The sequence below is a fragment of the Schistocerca cancellata genome, unplaced genomic scaffold (genome assembly GCF_023864275.1).
Source record: "Schistocerca cancellata isolate TAMUIC-IGC-003103 unplaced genomic scaffold, iqSchCanc2.1 HiC_scaffold_552, whole genome shotgun sequence".
Classification (NCBI taxonomy): Eukaryota; Metazoa; Arthropoda; class Insecta; order Orthoptera; family Acrididae; genus Schistocerca; species Schistocerca cancellata.
In genome coordinates, this window is record NW_026046565.1 from 20001 (window position 1) to 25000 (window position 5000).

A 5000-nucleotide genomic window follows, 5' to 3' on the forward strand; every position below is an offset into this window, starting at 1 on the left:
AATTTCACCTCTAACGTCGCAATACGAATGCCCCCGCCTGTCCCTATTAATCATTACCTCGGGTTCCGAAAACCAACAAAATAGAACCGAGGTCCTATTCCATTATTCCATGCACACAGTATTCAGGCGGGCTTGCCTGCTTTAAGCACTCTAATTTGTTCAAAGTAAACGTGCCGGCCCACCCAGACACTCAATAAAGAGCACCTTGGTAGGATTTCAACGGGGTCCGCCTCGGGACGCACGAACACGCACGAGGCGGTCGCACGCCTTCGGCTCGCCCCACCGGCAGGACGTCCCACGATACATGCCAGTTAAACACCGACGGGCGGTGAACCAACAGCGTGGGACACAAATCCAACTACGAGCTTTTTAACCGCAACAACTTTAATATACGCTATTGGAGCTGGAATTACCGCGGCTGCTGGCACCAGACTTGCCCTCCAATAGATACTCGTTAAAGGATTTAAAGTGTACTCATTCCGATTACGGGGCCTCGGATGAGTCCCGTATCGTTATTTTTCGTCACTACCTCCCCGTGCCGGGAGTGGGTAATTTGCGCGCCTGCTGCCTTCCTTGGATGTGGTAGCCGTTTCTCAGGCTCCCTCTCCGGAATCGAACCCTGATTCCCCGTTACCCGTTACAACCATGGTAGGCGCAGAACCTACCATCGACAGTTGATAAGGCAGACATTTGAAAGATGCGTCGCCGGTACGAGGACCGTGCGATCAGCCCAAAGTTATTCAGAGTCACCAAGGCAAACGGACCGGACGAGCCGACCGATTGGTTTTGATCTAATAAAAGCGTCCCTTCCATCTCTGGTCGGGACTCTGTTTGCATGTATTAGCTCTAGAATTACCACAGTTATCCAAGTAACGTGGGTACGATCTAAGGAACCATAACTGATTTAATGAGCCATTCGCGGTTTCACCTTAATGCGGCTTGTACTGAGACATGCATGGCTTAATCTTTGAGACAAGCATATGACTACTGGCAGGATCAACCAGGGAGCTGCGTCAACTAGAGCTGAGCAGCCGGCCGCCCGGGAGTGTGTCCCAGGGGCCCGCGCGAACACGCAAGCGTCCGCTCAATTATTCTGCAAACAGGAGGAGGCTGAGCTCCCCTGCACAATACACCTCGAAACCCTCTCAGGTCCCGGCGGCGCGCAGCGCCGTCCTAAGTACTTGGTCGGGTTCGAGAGAGGCGCAATCGCCCGGAGTTAGGCGAGTAGACGCTTTAGGTGCGACCACCCGTGCTCCCAACTGAGCTTGCCGCTGCCGACAGAGGCCCGGGAGCGTGCTGTCGTGGCATTGCCGGCGGGAGACAACACGCGCCACCTACGGTGACCGGCAGCTCCAACGCCAGCGCCACAGAAGGGCAAAGGCCCCACGTGGGTGCCGAAGCGAACTCTCCCAGCACAGCGCACGTGCCAACACGTCTGCACAACTGCGATACAAACCACCAGCGAGAACCGCTGGGGCGACCGAGCAGCAGACGGCGTCGCGGCGCCGAGTGCCGGGCGGCGGCGCATCCTCAACGCACACAGTCCTCAGTCGGACCAGCACACTGCAGATGTCCACCGCGCTTCGCACCGGGCCCGCGAGGACCCACTTTGGCCGCCCGGCGCCGCGCGCAGGGTGCCCCGGCGCGCAGCTGCGCCGCCTGCCGCGTCCGTCGGCCGGCGCGCCTGCCACTGGGCGCCCCCACCAGCCGGCTGTAGCGCGTGCGCCCACGCACCGCGCGGCCAGCACGCCGGGCGGCCCCCCCTCACCGGCCGGGGACGGTCCCACCCAGCCACCGCCGCGTATCGCTTCACACACAGATTTGCCCTTACTGATTTACCTCCAGCAACAACAACCGCACCACAATGGGTTTACCAGTTGTTCATTTGCGTTGCGTCACGTCACCAGCAAACGTAGACGTCCATCCCAGTTTGCAAATGCAACGATTATTGCATACCTGTCTGTTAGGTGTCACGACACACTACGTCTGCCCACATACACGCAACAAAATGTGCACGACTAGAGAACACGTGGGAGGTGGCCCCCTACGTATGCGATGTCCATTACGAGACCGACTGTCAACCAGCATCTGTACCATGTCGCAGATGTGGAACGCGGTGCACCATGCTATCACACTGTGTGAGAAGAGACGACTACGTTTGAATACACGCGCCACTACATCAACAGACGGCTCATGCTGATCGCCATCCAGGGCGTCCGTTACTCCCACACGTCTCTATGGCGTACCACACTGCAATGTAGCTGTTATGGGGAGACGGCACGTGGCTGAGTGCACAACATTTGGACCGTATGGTTCGCTGTTGTTGGGCGCAGTCGTACGGTCACACATGTGCCACAGCGTATCATTCAGTACATACGGACCTATGTGCAGTACAATGTGAGGATTAAGCTTACGATATCAGCGGACAGTGGACACAGGCCGTACCACGACGTAGACTGAGCGCTTCGACATGCGAATGCCAGTGAACAGCTGCGAAGGGCATTGAACACGCAAGCACCTGAACGACCAGCGTGCGAAGGCAGGGTGGAGGGGGGGGGGCGATGTACATCCTGCAGTTGTCCACATTACAGTGTACAGCGGGAGCATGTAAAAAGTAAGCAACACTTGCGAAGTGTTCAACATGAAACGACACACAAGAGGGTGGGCGGTGCGAGTAGCGAACTATATTCAGAGGGTTGTGGTTAGACAACACTAGATTAATGTAACGTGTCATATGCCAATTACAGAGCAGGTTAAGGCACAACGTGGGTTAGGTTAAGGCACAACGTGGGTTAGGTTAAGGCACAACGTGGGTTAGGTTAAGGCACAACGTGGGTTAGGTTAAGGCACAACGTGGGTTAGGTTAAGGCACAACGTGGGTTAGGTTAAGGCACAACGTGGGTTAGGTTAAGGCACAACGTGGGTTAGGTTAAGGCACAACGTGGGTTAGGTTAAGGCACAACGTGGGTTAGGTTAAGGCACAACGTGGGTTAGGTTAAGGCACAACGTGGGTTAGGTTAAGGCACAACGTGGGTTAGGTTAAGGCACAACGTGGGTTAGGTTAAGGCACAACGTGGGTTACGTTAAGGCACAACGTGGGTTACGTTAAGGCACAACGTGGGTTACGTTAAGGCACAACGTGGGTTACGTTAAGGCACAACGTGGGTTACGTTAAGGCACAACGTGGGTTACGTTAAGGCACAACGTGGGTTACGTTAAGGCACAACGTGGGTTAGGTTAAGGCACAACGTGGGTTAGGTTAAGGCACAACGTGGGTTAGGTTAAGGCACAACGTGGGTTAGGTTAAGGCACAACGTGGGTTAGGTTAAGGCACAACGTGGGTTACGTTAAGGCACAACGTGGGTTACGTTAAGGCACAACGTGGGTTACGTTAAGGCACAACGTGGGTTACGTTAAGGCACAACGTGGGTTACGTTAAGGCACAACGTGGGTTACGTTAAGGCACAACGTGTGTTAGGTTAAGGCACAACGTGGGTTAGGTTAAGGCACAACGTGGGTTAGGTTAAGGCACAACGTGGGTTACGTTAAGGCACAACGTGGGTTACGTTAAGGCACAACGTGGGTTACGTTAAGGCACAACGTGGGTTACGTTAAGGCACAACGTGGGTTACGTTAAGGCACAACGTGGGTTACGTTAAGGCACAACGTGGGTTACGTTAAGGCACAACGTGGGTTACGTTAAGGCACAACGTGTGTTAGGTTAAGGCACAACGTGGGTTAGGTTAAGGCACAACGTGGGTTAGGTTAAGGCACAACGTGGGTTAGGTTAAGACACAAATTGCGTTACAAATTGCGTTACATTGCGGTACAAATTGCGTTACATTGCGGTACAAATTGCGTTACATTGCGGTACAAATTGCGTTACAAATTTGGTTAGGTTAAGGTGCAAAATGGGTTGGATTACAGTACACAACATGGTAAGAGATAGTGTGTTTGGGGGGGGGGGGGGGGCAGGTTCGTTGGTAGTGATCATTGTAAGTGAATGTCTGAGGCAGCGTCAGTATGTCACAGCAGTTCTGTCTCGTCAGGATGCGCTTTTCGCTCGTGACTGGAGGCGCGCCGCGTCTGTGGTTGCGGCAAGGGAGTGGCAGACCTGTGTGATTCATTCCTGCCATTGTTTCTGTGCCGTAACAGGAGGCAGTGTGGTGGTGTTGGGTGCACCCCTGTGTAGGACATGTGTGGGTGTTGGTGGCTTATCTGAGCAATTGTGGATGTTGGACGGGTGGGATATTCTATTTTATAATTGGACCCCCTGGTGTGGTTATCATAGTGTGGATGGTGTACTGTGGCGGAGAGGATGCACCGGACGTTGGTCCATGCTGGTGCTTACATATCGTATCTGTGTCTGTTACAGGCAGAGAGTAATGTGTGATGGAGTGTCTCGCTGAGGTGTGGTTCATATTGTGTGCACAGACTTACAGCATGTATAGGGACAGCGGGAATTTGGCATATTGGATATAACTCGTCATGAAACGCAAGATATAGGGGTGGATTGCAACGTACGAGTGCGGGAAGAGTCCGCCGTTCATCCGCTTGGGTTGCGATTTGGGCGGTTGGGGTGGGGCACGTGCGGGTGCGGGTGGAGTGATTGTCGGTTGACTACTTCGTGCGACGCAGGCACTGGCGTTCGGGTTCCTGTGGTGGACAGATGATGCAGGCTTTGTGGGTGGCGTCGAAAAATGGGTACTGTGGGACCTAGCGATGTCGTAGTCGGGGTGGCGTCTCATAGATGGCGGTATCGTCGGTGCAGCAGGTCATGTTTCGGGAGACTTGCAGATGGCGGTATTTAGTTTTCGTGTTGCGCGCGACATGGTGGACGTAGTGTCGTCCGATTCGCGTAGATGGGGCTATTGCATGTGGTTTCGTCACATTGTCATAGATGGCGATGCTGTGGTTTGGCAGTATGGTTGGTGTAGTTCCGTTGGATTCCTGTAGATGGAGGTGTCGTTTCTGGGCCAGACGGCAATGTAGTTTGGTCA

The 5000-nt window shown here is 54.1% G+C and overlaps 1 non-coding gene across 1 annotated transcript in view; it reads right to left on the reverse strand.

Annotated features, from left to right (window-relative positions):
* LOC126130219 (small subunit ribosomal RNA) overlaps nt 1–1007 on the reverse strand; it is a 1909-nt gene extending 902 nt beyond the window's left edge. The window contains exon 1 of the ribosomal RNA XR_007527392.1: nt 1–1007. This exon is cut by the window's left edge and continues 902 nt beyond it. This is a non-coding gene — a ribosomal RNA (small subunit ribosomal RNA).
* Nucleotides 1008–5000: the final 3993 nt, after the last annotated feature.